At 37.8% G+C, this 17,807-nt stretch overlaps 1 long non-coding RNA gene across 2 annotated transcripts in view; it reads right to left on the bottom strand.

Annotated features, from left to right (window-relative positions):
* Positions 1 to 11,104: 11,104 nt before the first annotated feature.
* LOC120765060 (uncharacterized) overlaps positions 11,105 to 17,807 on the bottom strand; it is a 32,314-nt gene continuing 25,611 nt past the window's right edge. For both annotated transcript variants that reach the window (XR_005704362.2, XR_005704363.2), the window contains one exon: positions 11,105 to 15,126. This is a non-coding gene — a long non-coding RNA (uncharacterized LOC120765060). The remainder of the gene's footprint in view (positions 15,127 to 17,807) is intronic.

The following is a 17,807-nucleotide window of genomic DNA, read 5'->3' as shown; positions in this document are numbered from 1 at the left end:
TTGTGCACACAGGGACAGATATCTGAGAGCTGAAAGCTTGATCTTTTTCCATGACCTAAGCAATGGTTAAAGATTTCCACTTCCCCTAGGTTCAAATCTCACCCTAAGGCTAACCTTCGCTGGGTCAATGGCTTTGTATACATGCCAGAACTCCTGAAATCTCTGTAATTTTAAGAGAGATGTTTATGGGATTATTCATGCAAGTTGGGAATGGGAGACTACCTTCATTTATCAGACCAGAACTTATTTCCATTGAAATAGTATTTCTCCCTTCTAACCCAGTTAGTAGAGAAATTATCCACTAACTAATAAGCTAAGTATCTTTAGACTATATTAATAGCAACTTTTTCTTTTCTTCCCAATGGCAATTCGTAGGCTCAGTAAGGAAACAGTGAAGGATTACATTACACAGCACGTGTTTCTGTGGAATTCTTAAGAGAAAACAGAGCAACATCACCTGCCAGGAGGTCTGCTGGGGGCCAGCAGACACATGCAGTACCCAAGTCCCTAACTGGATTAACAACAGACTGCAAGGAGTTTGAATAATGTTGATTAGCAGCCCATATTTTTCGTGTACAAAACAATGATGATCAGTGAAAAGGTTCATACTAATACTTACTGTTCTGTTGCAGTAGATTTGCTATGGGAATTTGCAATGTACTCAGGGCTTAAAATAGTCTTCAGTTTTGCAATACCCAGGTATCCAGGAACAGCAATATTTTAACCATAGGAAGGTCTGTAGGTTGTGGTTGTCCTATCAAGCTCATGATATGTTCTGTTGATAGGATATTACCTCTAAAATTCTTCTCTGCTTTCCCCTGCACTGATACCAGTACAATGCTAATGCAGAGTGAGAGGTAAAGCTGTCTCCTTTTCTTTCAGCATGTGTGAAAAGTAAAATCGTGGAAGGATTATTCTTTCCTAAATTACTTGACTGCTTCTGTGCACCCACCACATAGCTGCCATTCAGTCTCATACTTCCCAGGCAGTGCCAGAGTCAGGAAGTAATGTCTGAACTGCAAGAACACAGCGAACCTCCTATATACTTATTCTACTCCAAGTCTACTCCAAATTTACTACAGCATGAAAGAGGAACACAATCACACATGATGACGAAACAATGAGGAAATATGCCTATCCTCTTTACAGCTGTCCTCAGAAGAGCTCAAAGACTCATTTTTCCCAGCATGAGGAAATGCAGATGAAACACCAGTGAAAATGGACAGTGCATCAGAGTTAAACTATTCACACTGCATTGGAGAGCTAAATGGGGACATTGAGCTAATCATTTTGGTATGGTATTACCCAGATCATGGACAACCCCAAGAAAAAAAATAGAAATGCAGCATCTGATGCTTCATCTGCATCCCATGACAGGCATCACATTTGTCTTCTGAACATATGTGTTTATGGAGGTTGTTTTTTTTTACCAGTCTTGCTCTGTGGAGAGACACAAGCTCTTCAGCCGTACTGCCTCACCACATAACACCGCAGTCTCCTGCCTCTTCCAGAAGGTCATGGTCATCCTACACAACCACATGTGATGGTGTGTTCTCCTGTGTGCTAAGCCCACAAAGACAAGAAAGAAGCAGCAAATGACACACTTTCCACTGTTCTTAGAGGTAACATCTGGCTCACCACTGACTTTGGAGTAGACAACACACTGAAAATCCTGCCTGCAGACAAAAACATAACCAGAGTACAATGGTGCAAAAAGTCCTAAAACAATGTTGTGGCTTTGGGCCACACCAACCAGCAGTGTTCAGCTTCAGAAGAATTCCCCTAAACATAAACATGGAGAGTAAGTGCTTTGTTAGAGGTGCTTCAGACTCAGGTGAAACATGCTGCCCTCACTCAATTCTGTCCTGCTTGTACTTCTGCATGGGGTCACCGAAAGCTTTTTGTGATGGGTCATAACCCACTGTTGTCTCATTTTCACATCAGGATGAAGTAGCACGCAGCTTTCTACTTTATAGTCTGGGAGTATCAATACAACCAAGGCTGTGCATTCTTCTCAAGTCTTAAAATTGTGGGATGAGCTGTGGCAAATTTAAAGTAGCAAATTTCCCTTTACTTTGGTGCTAATGCTTCAAACCTAGAAAATGGCTGGATATTTTTCTTTTTTTCCTTCTTGTATGTTCTCCACTCCCTCAGACTCAAATGACTCAAACATATTCTGTCTGCTGGACAACGGTGATTTTCAGGTGAAAGTGCTAACATTGTCCTGTCTCTGGTAAGAATCTGCTGCCCAGAAAACACTAATTCCCTGCATACGATTCTGGAAAATTGCACAGAGTACTTATTTGTATGTGCTGCAGATGTGAAAAAATATTACTTAACCCTCTCTCTGAGCTCACATGAGAGCCTCTGTTGTGTCAAGGTCTAAAAATAGAGTTAACAGCAATGGACTGTGATTCTGGATGGTTCCAAATCTTGCTATTCTTTTTTGTCCTTTACATAAATTTGCTTGACAGTATTTATTGTATTGTATTGCATTGTAGAGTTGTGAATGTCCATTCATTCCTTATTAATACAGCGTGAATGTTTTGAGATGTTCAGATGAGAAGGACAGCAAAAGGATCCCCTGAAATGTCATATTTAATGGAATGGATTGGAAAGTATTACTATTGTATAATTTAGAGGCCATTCTGGTCTTCAGCTGCTGGTATAACTGTTAGGCATTGTGAATTTTGCTTAATTATGGCATTATCTCACCACATACAGCTTATATCTTCAAGCAGAGTAGAAAAATATTAGCTACTAATAGCCCTTTCCATTTAGGAGATTAGACCGAGACTAAGCTACAACAAGGTTTAAAATTCAGATCATCTCTGATCCAACCAAGATGAAATGCCATTAAAATAAAATTTTATTACATCTATAATTGCCCTTTAAGGTTTTTTGGTAGCTTCCATCTTTTACATAAGGCCATTTAAAAAACCTTATGAATTATTTTAAAGATTTTCTCGTCTCTCAAATTAACCTCGACCCCTTGGAGGGGACAGAGCAACCTGCTTTTTCTAAATATTTTCATTTTTTCTTCCTTTTTGCCTCCCAAAAGCACCTTTCTGTTGTGCCTGCCTACCTCTCCCGTACTTCTTGTGCATTTACCCCACATACATTCTCATTTCTTTATGCCAGAACTAGGTAAATATCAAAAGAGATACCATCTGTTTTGGCAAACAGTAAAGTGTTTTGGCAGATGACATTTAGGCTTGCAAAGTTAACCTGCAAACAATTTTTGGACAAGAGTGAGTGGGTTTGTGCTCTGTGATGCCTCAGAACCAGCCCCTGTAGATTCCCAGCTATCCCACCAAGCTATGGCCCAGGCCTAGAGCAAGCACTTTGAGATCATACGTGCGGACACAAAGGGATCATTTACTTTCCCTGTTGTACTTCCAGGAACAACTCCATGCTTCCCTGCTCAGTCGTGCCCCATCCCAGCAGAGCTTCTCATGGCTCCAGTTACTATATCTTGAATCTCATTATTGACCAGAGCTCATCAAGCAGACCATATCTTGTTCTGCCTTCAGGCAAATCAGTTAAAAAAAAACAAAAACAAAACAAAACAAAACAAAACAAAACAAACAAACAAACAAAAAAAAAAAAAACCAAAAACAAAACAAAAAAAAACACCCAAAAAACCTCCCTTGTTTTGGAGAGAGGTAAGTGACAACCACTCTTTCCCCATTTTTGCCAACCTGGCATCAGAAGAGCTGACACCACCACTCACATTGTGTCCAGGATATGGGATGTGCACACAGGCTGTGTGATACTGAGCATTCCCGAGACAACTTGGAAGTTAATAGGCCTTTTCTGGCCATCCTTCTGGACTAGGTGTACATGGTAGGGTGGAAGGACACATTCTGACACAAAAGATGGTGAATCCATGTTTTAATTTTATTGAACATTGATTTGCCATCTTCTCTTTTTATGATTTTTTTTTTCCCTAACATGACAGCACTCAGATGTAGCAGTGTTTAGTACCAGAAACGATATTCAGTGTGTGCTGTTTTCTGAAGGAAAAGTGCACATGAGAATTCAGGTTATTTCATCTACCATCAGTGCTGCTTGTACTTTGAAAGGATACCTTCAGCTGATGACAAAGTGGGACACTTCTGTTGGCCCCCCTTCAGGAATACCAAGGTACCAAGGCGGTCTGTGACATGTAATAGGTTTCTTAACCATAAAATTAGGGCAATCTAACCCTTGTTTAAAGAGTGCAGTGTATTAAAACAAAATGCTTGGGTGGACTTTGCTGGTGTTGGAGCAGGTGGCTGCAGAGTGAGGTGACATCAACCATGTAAAACAGAATTCTTCCTCAGTAAACCACAGAACAGGGACTGTGACTGGACTTGGGCTTAGGGTGGTCCTTTCATCATCATAAACTTTGGGCTTATTTGGGGCGGGGGGGGGGGGGGGGGGGGGAGGGGGCGGGAAATGATATTCAGATTCAGCCCTCAGTAGAGACTTGATGTACCCTGGACACATCTGCTCAAACCACAAATGATTGGCAAAGATGCCTTCAGTATCATCAATTACTTTGACCTTCTCACAGTCTACATTACAAATAGTACTAGCTTAAATAATCACATAATTCAGAGTGAATTATTTCAGCCACATTTTTACAAAATCTTCCAAGATATTAACATTAGCAAGACAAAAATATTTGTTTAGAGCACAACAAAGTAGAAAAGAGGTGAAAAAGACTATACAAGGAATAAAGTTCTCTTTATTTATTCATCACATACTTTCTAGGGAGTTTTGATCTTTAAATTTGTTCTAATATTATCAGAATTGATTTCTAGTCTGTCTGATCCCAGAGGAAATGTTTTCAGTGAAGCTCTCAGAGGATTAAGTGTAATGAAAAATCAGCTTGCAGAGCTGTTACTATGGTGCTCTTAAGTGTAGAGCTTCTAAAAAATTAACTGATAAGAAAATTCCAATGCACTATATTTAGAAGCATTTCTTTTCTAGCTTTTGACATAAAATAATTTAGCAATTTAAATTCTACATAGAAATTGTTTATTTCTTATTATACCATGGTATATTTTCATTCTTTTATCTGGCTTTATTAGCTTTTAAATGAATACCAAAATTTGGAGAAAAAATCTTACCATATTCTAAAAAAATAAAATTTAAAGTACAACTTACACTGTTAGTTTCTCTGGGTTTTGTTTCAGCTTGATTTTGGTGGTTTTGTTCGAGGATTTGTTGTTTTTGGTTTTTTTTTTGTTTTTTTGTTTTTTTTTTTTGTTTTTTTGTTTTTTTGTTTTTTTTTTTTTTTTTGGTCATTCTGAGAACCAAACCATTTAGGCTCTAGTATAAGATATTTCTTTATGAACACTTCTATTTGAATGTTTACATTTACTTTATGCTCTAGAAAGACCTTTTAACTGTACTACCTTCTCACTCTCTTGGAAAAAGCCCAGGTCTCTTTATTTGCCAGCATTTTTAGTTGTGTACCGTACCACACAGTACGATGCAAGCAAACATGAAAAATTCTTCTTCCTATTATTTTTGAGTATGAGCCATCTCTGGCCCATTTCTGCAGGATAGCCCAGCTAAAAGACCTCTATAATCACCACTGAAACCATTATGAAGAATATGGGTTTGTTACAGGCACAGCTGTAATTTCACATACACACTTCACCACCTGAAGAGCGAAAGGAAAATAGCTGAAAATAACACCAATAAACACATACACCTTCACAGAAATCCCTGTACTATTGTTATGAATCACTTTATAGTAAGACTGTTGCTCAGATAGTTCCTACAAAAAACAACAACAACAACCACAAAAATGAAGGTAAAAGAAAGGGAAAAGTTACCCTTTCTCACACTGCTTATAACAAATTACCTGCCAGCTCACATTTAATTTCCTGCAAACCTGTTTGGTGGTGCCCTCCCCACTTTGTGGCTGCAAGGGCTGAGTGATTTGTTGCTGTAATGGTTTTCTTGTACCACTTATAAATGAGGTAAAATGCTTGACAATGACACTTTTTTAGTGCTGACCACCAGCATTTGTCTGCAACCAGTTGAAACTCTGCTAACAGTTCTGACAATAAGATTTCACCCTAGTGATGTTTCATAAATGCACAGCTTCACAGGCAGCACAAGGAAATTGATATTAATTTAGCTACTCTTCATAATTAAACTGAAAAGGTAGTTTGAAGGAAAAAAAGCTACCACATCCAAATGACACTTCTGTGTCTTTCCATCTTTGCAATATATCCAAAAATAATTTTATATTCAGCAGGAAGAGAATTTATCTCATCATAAATAAAGGTTTTACAGTTCTGCAAAGGCTTTGTATTTTCAAAGTTACTTGAAAAAAAAAATCAACTGCATGGCTTTACAGCATCCAAGTGGGTCAAGCACTAACAAGACAGGAATGTCCAGTAAAAAACTTCTAAAATGTATCTAATTGGTATTTTGGATAATATTACTTTCCTCTTCTGCAGAGACCTGGAAAACAAGTATTGAAAAGGTCTTATATGTAAGATTATCAATTGAGTATATTACTCCCATGAGTATCTTAACCTTGTTATGAGTTATGAATTATTTCATGCTGTTTCCCCTTCACTAACTTTTCAGTAAGAGAGCTGTACTGCCATTTGTAATTATGTAATCATACTCTTCATGAAAAAAATTCACCTATTCTCCCCTCTGCCTACCCTGAAAGTGATGTAGTTTTTGGGGTGCGCAGAACAGATGACAGAGGCCCTGCTTCAGCGCTCTGCAAGCTCCTAGCCTGGATAAAATTATAATGTGTTACATTGTGTTTTGCATGATTCAGAAACACTGACACTGTGTGATCACCCTGCCCTAAAGCCTGTGCTGTAAAGATCATACTGCATTTTCCAAGCTCACCTTCTCTTCCTACTCATTAGCCTAAAATATTGGACCTTTTGAAAAGACAGTTTTAATGAACTGTGGTGTTTTCTGTCCAGTGCTTTTCATAAAGAGGTATCAAGGACAGTTATTTGAATGTGGAGGACATAGTGAGGTGAACCATGAGGTTTTAAGGTTAGCACTCATTTATATGTATGTATATATACACATATAAATATATGTATGTTGGCATGTATTTTACTTTCTATCAATTTTAACTATGTTATTTTAAAATTTCTTTCTTTCTTTAAATAACTTTTCTTTGGTACCAGAGAAGAGAGAAGAGAGAAACAATGATGGTTTTCTCCTTCCAATTTTTTACAAAGTTTTAAACTGGTCTTGCATTAAAACCAATCCAATTTATGCAGAATCGATTGTAGCAAATATCATTAAAGGTATAAGCTTTTAAAAGGTTAGAACCATAGAAGCTACAGCACAGGATGGAGAATCAAGTGTGCTCAATCAATCTACTGCTGATTAACTGGACTTGTGAGTAAAGAGTGGTTATGTCATTTCACCCATTTCTCTGTAATTTCACAAGTCTGTTGTAAAAATTTAATTTCGTAGTCTCAAGAGAAAGAGAGGGTTTTATGCAAGCAATTTTATGTTTTTTCTAACTTTCAAGAAGATTGAAAAAAACAAATCCTTAACAAATATTTTTCCTTCATTATTTTTCCACATTGTTTAATTTTTGCAGAGAGTGCTGGGATTATACACCAGTGGCTTTCTAAATCAAAATTTTTAATACTGCTTTTTAAAGGGGAGAAGGGCAACAAAAAATACATAGGCTTATACAAAATACAAACCAAATTTTTAGGCCAAGTTTTGCCTTCATGAAATGTACATTTTTTTCCTGTAGACAGAAATTTGCACTGCATACATGTTGCTGTTTATTCTGCTAGCCATAGAAAATGGGCACTGAGAACAAGTACTCAGGTCATAATTTCTTATCTATTTTAAGATTTTTTTTATTGACAATATAATGCTTCCTCCTGCCCTACAAGAAGCCTGACGGCTTTTACTAGAAAGTGGAAGATGTTTTTCTCCTTCTAGTTTTGAAGACTTTTTTGAAAGCTACTTTTGGATCACATGTTTTCAGTGGCTGAGCAAGAGCCTTCTTTTCTTTTATTTGGTGCATCTCATTTTTTCCTTTTCATATTCCTCAGAGTTCAACACAAGACCTGGGCTTACCCTTGGACCACGGAGTATCCCATCAGATCTGCCTCTGCCACAGGCATACAGTGATCCAAGATTCCAAGCCTACCTTCCCTGATCAGTCTCGTGGATTTAAGACTGCAGATAATCTTGCTGGGTTTTGATCCAGCGTAACTGCATAAACACAGATGTATACACTCTGCCTGTATACACAGGCCTCACAGGCCTAGCTCCTTTATCAGCAATGTACACAGTTCTCATTACATTCAGAGAGAGAATAGACTCCCAAGTGTAAAAGTTCATTGTCTGCTTCCTCCTCTTTGAAATACTACATTTTTAGAACCTTGGTTTTAAACATGCACTATAAATCTGACAGCAAGTGTTACTGAAGTCCCAACTCTAAATAAATAGTTTAAAATAAAAGTTGTATAAATACCTGTCTGTGCCAACAGTACAGTTTGAAAGGGAGCATGACAAACACAAAGTAGATTAAATGGGATTCACTTTCATGAGGTGGATGGCTACTTTAACCAGTTATTATAGAGAAAATTTTGTTGTGCGATGTGACAGCATGTAGCCATGTGGCTAAGCAAGAGTTGGTTGAAAAAACAAACCCCACCCATACCTAGGAGCAGTGCCACGACCAAACCACAGTTCCACAAACCACAGTGAGGAATAAATTAAGTTTGCTGAAAATGAAGTAATGTGCACTGTCAAGCACATAAGACGGCAACAGACATATTGTAAGAGAAGAAAGTGGAATTTGGTGGAAGTTCCAAGTTCTACACATGCTGTAAATAAACCAGACTATTGTTTTTTTGATAAAGGAGTATTGTTTTGAATGTGTTGGGTAACTAAGTAAAGACAGCAGAATTTTTTTGCCAAATATAGCCTCTTGCTCACTGCTAAAAATCCCAGTTTTTAAATTAGGAGCTGAAGTCATTGAAAAAGGTTTACATTCTTGCATCCTGCTGCAGCACAGCCAACCAAATGTTTGGCTTAATATTCATCTCCTGCCTGAACCTTTCTTAAATATCTAAGACAGAAAATACTATTTCTCTTATTTAGTAATTTGATGCTTAAAATTTTGGGTTCCTTCCCTTCTTTTCCCCCTTCTCCTTTTTTTTTTTTTTTTTTTTTTTTTTTTTTTTTTTTTTTTTTTTTTTTTAAATTTTTTTCAGAAAAGACCCAGTAGGGTTCCTGCTGTGGTATTAGGCTACGTGAAGCATTTCACAACTTAAAGAAATCAGACTTTCAGTTCCTGGCAGCAGCTCCAATTGTAGGTCACAATTACTAGCAGTCTGTCTTTTGTTGTCTGGGATTTTTTTGTGATATCCCAAGCCAGTGTAAAGGAGGAAAAGAAGGTTTTGTTTTTCAGAGTAGCTTGAAGGAGTGGTGACACAAGCCTAGAAAACTAGCAGATCTTAGGAGACCTGACTGTTAAACTGCTACATTTCTTTAGGGCAATATTGTCCAAATGATGCACACTAAATTTATTAAAATGGATAGAGCAACAGCCAGAAGTTGGAATTGTCTTCCAGCCCTTGGATGCATTTGGTGCTCATTGCTTTTAGCCATTCCAGCCAGTCAGCATGGGGTTTTTTGGATCCTGAATCTGGGTCTGAATGAACCAGCCCCTTCATATCCCGGCAGCAATTCCATGACCAAGAAGGAGGGTTGCAGCCCATGTTTTGTGCCTTCAGGAGACATAAGAGAGTGTTTGGCTCCATGAGATTTGCTCCTCCAAACTTGTAAGAGCTGGTGTACCACACTTCTTCCTTCTTCCCACTCACAAGCTGAGGGCATCACCCACAAAAATGAAATCTGAAGTTAGCTTTGGCATACATTTCTATCCAAACAAACAAAAATTAATTTTTCTGTTAATGATTTAATCAACTTTCTCTACTATTTCACACCTATTTATTCTGCCAGTGTTTCCTCCAGAAACAAGGAGAGATGGGACATTCAGGGTTGACCCCACAAAGAACCAGTGCAAACATGAAGGCAAAACCAAGACCATGCTGGGGTCCGGCTGCTGAATTTATCCCCCCTAATTTAGCCAGAATCATGACTTCCACATGGATGAAGAGATAGCTGAAAGTAGCCAATTTTTCTCCTTCTGAGACATTTTGGATGCTGTTTATGCAAATAAACATGTGGGTACTTGCTTCTATAATTGGGTACAGAGTGTACCTCAGCTGGTGTCTTGCTTTGCTTCTTTCATAGCCATACTAAAATTGTCTGATGTTCAGGTGATGGCTATCTCTCAGTATGCAGCAGCAGACCAGAAAGGGAATAGAGAAGGTGGGTGTACATGACTAGGCCTGTTGATGGGATCCATTTTTGTAGACAACACAGGGATAGCCTCAGAGGATACAAATTGCAGCAGGCAGAGTTGTTTTCTAAAACAGGCAGGTAAAATCAGAGCAGAATCTTTTTTCAGCTTTTTCTGGTGTGGCTATACCCCTAAAGGGGGAGGTAGGCCCCTCTGATCCCGTCATTTCTCTTGTCTGTGGCAACCGATGATGCTTATCAACTAATTTCTCTGTGACTGAGATCCCCAAGTATGATGGACACTTACAGTGAACATTATCATATAAATAACACTAGAACAATGGTAAATTTTTAACTGACATATTTGGTAGGAGGTGTCTTATCCAGATGTACATTGTAAGGAAGGAAATCTACTTCAGCAGGCAAACCTACTACATTAAGAGTGTAAAGTTGGGATATCATGTTATTTAAAGGAATTTCTAAAAAGTATAAAACTGACTTACCTTTGTTTCTTCTTCTCCCATTTACTAACCCTTTTCAAGATGCACGAAGTACAAAAGCATGTTTGAAAATACTCTTTAAAAGCTCACATTATAAGCTTATGCCTTCTAAAACACATTTTACCCAAGGCTTGGCATGTGTATCATTAAGTCTCTCTTATCTCATGTACTTGATGGCCAGATTTGAAGTCTTGAACTTCTCAGGTTTTGAAGATGTTCATCAATATATGACAGTTGAGGTGGTTTTAATGAAATTACTTCAAGATATAAAGACAAGCATTACCATAAAACATTTCAAAAATTTAATTTTTAATAGACACTACAAAGAGTTGCTACAGGTGCTGAACAGTTTAATTTTATTCTGCTGTAGGGAATACCTTTTTTATTGGACCCTTTATTTAATCTGTAGAAGGTAGGATCATTTACACACTCAATATCTTTCTTCAGTGCTCAAATGATACAAGGGTTGCTACTCACAACTTCGACAGAAAATCACAATGAGGATAAAAAAATTCCTTTCAGTTATATGCAACACTAACCAAAGAAAACAAAATACTCAATGTAATGAATTATTTTAACTAAGTTAATATAATAAGTTTAATCTAATCAGTGTTGACAACACTTGGATTTTATGACCATTCACTGGATATTAGGAGGATTATATAAAAGTGAACCTCAGAGAATTCGATAAAGCATCTTTAAGACTCAGCTCCTTATAACTATTCAAAAATCATGAGTGAAAAAAACAAGAAGACAATTTACAAAAATAATGAATGCATGGAATGACACACTGATGTTTCTGGCTTTGACTAGCACATCATAAAGTTTCTCTCGCTATCTCTCTTTTAAGTTTGGGCATTCCTTTTATTTTATTCTGAGCCAACCTTATGTTTGAGGATCTAATTTGATATTTCTGAAAAACTGGGGATTGCAGTGCTGCTAATTTAATAAAATTTCACTGGCTTCCTGCCTTCTTTTGTTATTTTGTTTTAATTTTCCCCCCTATATCCTTCTCTCCCCTTCTGCCTGCCCCAGCAAAAAAAACCTCAATATCTTAAAAGCTCAAGTCTCCTCAAATTACAAGTAGCACCAAGGTAAGACCAAATGCTGCCTGTGATACCCACAGCCACTGTAATTCATGTCAAACTTTCCCTGACAACAGCTGATCTCTGACAAGCAATGGAAAATACAAAGAATTCAGGAAAAAACCCAAACCAACAACAACCTCCCCCACGCCTAAAAACTAAAACACCCCAAACCACTGTTATAAAGTTCAAACAAATTGATAATGACATGGATCACTCATGTTGATTGAATAAATTGCCCTGGTTTTTCAGCATGGACGACTTTACAGCCACTGCTATCCCGTAACAATTACTGATCCTGCTGCTCTGCACTTTAGGACTTCAGAAAGAATCATGGTGGAAATTTCCAGAATATAGATGATCTGTTTGGATAAAGATAGGCTTTTTATACTTATTTGCTAGGCCTGAGAAGATTAGTTGCCCTGCCTGCTGTTTCTGCCTGAGTACATTCAAATGGATACATGCAGGTGGGTTCCCCACAAAGAGGAGCATTTCCTTCCCATACCACCTCTTGCTTCTTTCTTCTTGCTGTACAACTATTGAAAAGGAAAAAAGAAATTTCCATCGGCTTTGTTGCTAACACTTGGTCTTCTTTGTTCTGGTTGGTTTTAGTTTGAGGCAGACAGGACAAATAATCAGCAGTATCAACATATTTGAGTTTACACAGTAAACACATCAGTTTAGAGATTAGCTCTATTAAATACTATGGCGCTTTTCAAGAAAATAATTTCTGTGGCATAAGTAGGGCTTGTCTTAAAGATTCTGCAGAGATAAAAGACCTTTATCCATCAGCAATTAAGTATGACAGGAAACAGTCTCCTGAAATCCATGGCATTTTTGTATGTAAAGGATTATTCCAAACTGTATTAAAATTAATCGTGTTTTCAAATATGTTTGAGGTTTTTCATGAAGGCAGTAGGTAACATGGTTGGAAGGTTCCAACCTACAACAGCTCTGGATTATCTAAAAATAGACTGTCAGTTTCTATTTTTAGCAACAGGGATATAAAGCCAAAGAAACCTCACTAACTTCAGACTAGCTGTCTCATATTTACATTTCATTACAGATGTCAAATCAGTCTCTCTTTTATTGCTTCACACTAATAGATGCAAATCTCTGATTCTGCAAACAAAATCTGTACTAATTCATTAATTCTGTGCATCAGCCACCTGGGTGAATTAATATTTTCAGGTAAAAAAGGCTGTGAGTGTTCTTTACTACAGGTCTGTTCTAACAGTATTTTGTGGATTGAGACAGCTGAAACAGCATTTGCTCAGAATACTCTTTAAGCCACAATGTTTTGGTTACCTCACTTACCTCAGAATATTTTCTTCTGTGAATTAGAAACTGACTTGCTCCTTATGTAGTTTTCAACTGTTTCAAAGATTCCTTTGCAATGCCAAGGTGCAGTAAAATCCACTGTAATGTAAATCACTTTCTAACACTATTTTTCCCTCTTTCTGGATAGATCTATAAGTGCAATGAAAAAAAAAAATTTGAATGGCACCAGTGGAGAAATTGGTGTCACAGACGGAGTTTAAAAGTCATATCCTCTTGCTAATAGCTAAATAAGGTATTTCCTAAGTTGGATTTTGGCTACATTACTTTGAATTTTTGAACAATTTTTGTTTTAATAAGGAGAACATTTCAACTGCTGAAAACGGGGATAACATAATATTATCCTCTTGGCACATTTAATAACACATACTAATGCAACCTGTATTTGCAGTGCAGCCCCTCTTCCTTGTCTAGTACTATTGCTACAAATTGTTGTATTTTCCTGAGAAGCAAACACAAGCAATAATGTGGTCATGGGAAATTGGAACAAATGACCACTTGCTCTGGAAAGCACTGTGAGTTTGAAGTCCTTCATGTTTACATAGTGGCTTGACTGTCAGCAACAGGTCATAGCCACAGAAATAAGAGCTGCATGAAATATAGTATAGGGCCTGTAAACTCAGGAATGTGCTGTATGCGCCCAGCAGTGCCCTATAGGATCTCAAGCAGCCTGTCCCAGCCTGGGAGGACTGCAAATATTTCTGACCAGACTTGCTGGGTTTGGCAGAAGTCAGCTCATTAAGCTATCAGGGGAGCCTGTTTTTAAGTCTTTCTTTTATAAGTCTGCTAAATATCATAGTAACTCCAAGATAAAGATACTTCTCACAACAATAACACCACAAATGCTCTTTCCCATGCAAGAGTTAATTAAAAACTAATGCATTTTGTTTTGATGTATTTTTTTTGAAAGCAAATAACTCACCCAAACTTCAACTATGTTGGTACTTAAATAACACCAGATACCAGTACGTGCTTTCTCTCCAAATGGAAAGACAAAAAATCACCAGATTTTATCCAATGAAATACAGTATGTGTAATAACACAGGAGAATGTTATATTGAGATTTTGAATCAAACTCCCCTTTTCTAGACTTCCCATGGACGTTTCTCTCCTGTTTAGAAAGCAAAAAGATGACAGGCAATTCAATACCCTTATAAAAAGAGTGATTTCCTTGCAATATGTGGACTCCCAACACAACATTCCTGCAGAGCTGGTTTACCTGTAGATGCAGCCAACCACCTCTAGCATTCCTACCAATTTCCCAAAACCCCTGCCAGAAACCTTGTCAATGGCCTGAAAACCAAGTCCTGGGTAATTTGGAAAGCATCCTTTCTAGTTCCATGGTCTATCCCAGGCCATGTCAGTAGATTCATTTTACTTTACATAGGTACTTCTACCTTCTCCACTCACACATAAATCTGATTTGTTACAGTTAGCAACCAACTGGCATTTTCAAAGGCAGCTACCTCCACCCATTCACAAAGTAGTCCAAAACAGCAGTCCAGGACACCTATTACACAAGCCAAACCAGTCAATCTGTTCAAGGATGTGAAATTCCAAGCTGGCGTGGACTAGTAGCAAGAAATTATTCAGAAGCACCCCAATGCACACACTTTAAGTACATTTAAATTCTCAGTTCTTAAGAGTTACAAAGGCTACACTGGCATATAATTAAATAAGAATATTGCTGCCTATAATTATAAATTACTCTTTTAAAAGTTTTCATTTAAAGGCATAAATGTAGTGACCTTAAAACAACCAACAATGGAGTGAATGGCTTGAATTCAAATTTCTATATTTACACAAGCGGCGATCAGAAGGAACAAGGAATAGTGCCACTCTTTTTGCGCCGGGTGAAGAATGTCCGTCCAATCTTATTTCTACAATAAAATCAAAAAAGACACATTACATTATTTTTCATACTGGGGATTCCAAGAACAAAGTAAATGGCAAGGGTCAGCCCTGAATGTGCTTATTCTCCTAAGTAATGTAATAGAAGACAGTAGTACTCCTTATCCACTGGAATTACTTTCGCTGACATGTGTTTGAAGTACTGGACCATTAGGTTTTAGTTCTTAGTTTTTCAAATTATGTTTGATCCTTTGAAAAAAATAAAAGGCTGTAACTGAGTAAACTAAGTACTTTCCAACAGTTGACACAACCCTAGTTTTCTATCAGAAAACTTATTATCTTAAATGAAAATATCAAGCAGCCATGTAATAAATATGTTTCATCATAGCTACAAATCCCCCTTCCTTACAGAGCACTACCTATTACAGTACAAGATGCACTATTTAGATTTAACAGAGCTAAACTGTATTCTTGTCAAAACAATGCACTAGGCTACACATTAATAAAAGCACCTTACTATGGACCAGTAAATCTTGCATTAAAATTAAAGGGTATTTGTGCTGGAGAGCCACAAATTATGCAGTTTGTACAGGATTCTTTCAAACTGCAGCCTGGTGAAATGCATGCATATACTTCCATTGGCTTTAGTGATTTTTACATCAGGAACTAAGGCACTGCACGAATTACATCCTCCTAATGAAGAATCACACAGAAAGAAAAAGAAACGGGTTTATTATAAATGAAGATGTTCTGAAAGGGTTTTTTTTACCTATATTAGAAATTAGTGAGTAGAAAGTAGGCTCAGCATAATGTATAACTCTTTATCTTACACCAATCAATTGCTAACCTGATTCTCCATAGCTTTGTCAGTCGCCTGAAGATTTGAAATCTTAAGTGAGGGCACAAGGTCTTGAATTGCCAACCAAGACAAATTTGTACCATGCCATTTTTAACGAAGAAAAAAGTCATTATCAAACCTTTCAGACAATTGAAATAAAAGATCATTTCTATTTCAATTAGTATTTCTGTTCTTTGTCAGGCATGCCTTTGATAACAGATAATAAGTTTCCCTATCAAAATTGAGCACACTAGCACCCACTCCTCCACATCAAGCTCTACATACAGGCAATGATGATGCAACATAACACCTGCATTCAGGAAAGATACATCATTAGTACCCAGGTGCAAAATGAATACAACAGTGTAAAAGGGCACAGAAAGGCTTGGAGCCTTAGAAAATTTCAGTTCCAACTTGCCAGACTTGGGGGAAAAGGAAAAAAGAGTAAAATATATTTAATAATACCCCTTTCTGGGGCAGATGAATAAAGTTTACACTTCCACTTATGATCCTTCTGGTACTTACTGCCCACTCAGCTACTAACACAATAAAACACTCTGCATTGTTGCAGTTATTTCAGGGGTATGTAGGGCACTTTGCTGCTAAAGAACGACTTACACAGACCAAGAAAGTACATATAAGCAAAACAAGTGCTTTTTGTTATTGACCCTGTCAGTTTTGTTGCCTGCAGAGGGGGCTAGTATCAGATGCAGGAAGGAGACATTCAGCAAAGGTCAAGACATTCAGTACTTCATTTTTTTTAACCTTCCATCACCCGGAAGTCAGCTAAATTGTGTCTCTGGTCCTGAAATAGTCTGAATTCTGCCTTGGCTGTAATTCCTTGAAACTGGAGTTCCAGTTCCTTGCACTGGAGCCAAGACAGTGTCTTTGAAACTACACCATCATTATTAGCACCATTCCTGGGCCTGAGTTGTCTTTTCCTAAAATACCATATAGCAGCATATTAATGGATAGCTTGTCTGAAAAACTGGCCAAGATGTTGGAGTGGTGGATGGGATTCTGAGGCACACACCACTCTCTTCACCACTGATAGACCCCAGGAACAGAGGAATTGCAGCATCTGTGCCATCACTGCTTGGGGATCAGCTGTATCAAAGAGACACCAGCTGGGCAATTCTCTCCTCCCTTCACATCATCCAGAAAAATGGCATATGTGCAAACTTCTTTCCCAAATTCATATGTACCTATTCACCTGATGGACTTTGATGTTCTGATATTGGGCCTGGAGTTGCCATGCTACCCCTGCATCATGGGGCACAAATCCAATAACACATGTGTTCTGCGACTCTGACCCAAACACTCTCTTCCAAGCATCCCAGCAGGACTAGGAAGCACCCCATACTCCCCAAACATGTGTTTTCCCTCACAGTCCATAACACAGTCATATTCCCCACCCCCCAGGACAAATGTTGTAGATTTAAGCAAAGCTTCAGGTCTAGTGCTCTCTCTGATCACAACCAAGGGGTTTTTTTGGGGTACCATCAAGATTTATAGAGGTCCTGGAATCAGCAAAGCCTACCCACTGTATTAGGCCTTGTAACAGATCTGGAATGGCTTTATAAATCAGCATACAGAAATTCAGATACCTGAGAAATAAATCTTCCAAAGACATTGTTGTGAATAATTCTTATTTTAAGTATGACTAGATTTCTGAGGCAGGACAAGTTCGATAAATTATGCAACTATCTAAACAAAGACAGATAAAACAAAGAACCTTATACACACGAACCTCTCACATTTTCTCTGCAGAACTTACATTTTATATTTTTACTTGGTCACAACCACAGTTCTTGAGGTGGAGGGCAAACTTTTTCCACAAGGACTGAGACACTGTTTTCCAAAGTACATGAT

The sequence above is a fragment of the Hirundo rustica genome, chromosome Z (genome assembly GCF_015227805.2).
Source record: "Hirundo rustica isolate bHirRus1 chromosome Z, bHirRus1.pri.v3, whole genome shotgun sequence".
NCBI classification, from domain to species: Eukaryota; Metazoa; Chordata; class Aves; order Passeriformes; family Hirundinidae; genus Hirundo; species Hirundo rustica.
This window is presented reverse-complemented; position numbering and strand designations above follow the sequence as displayed.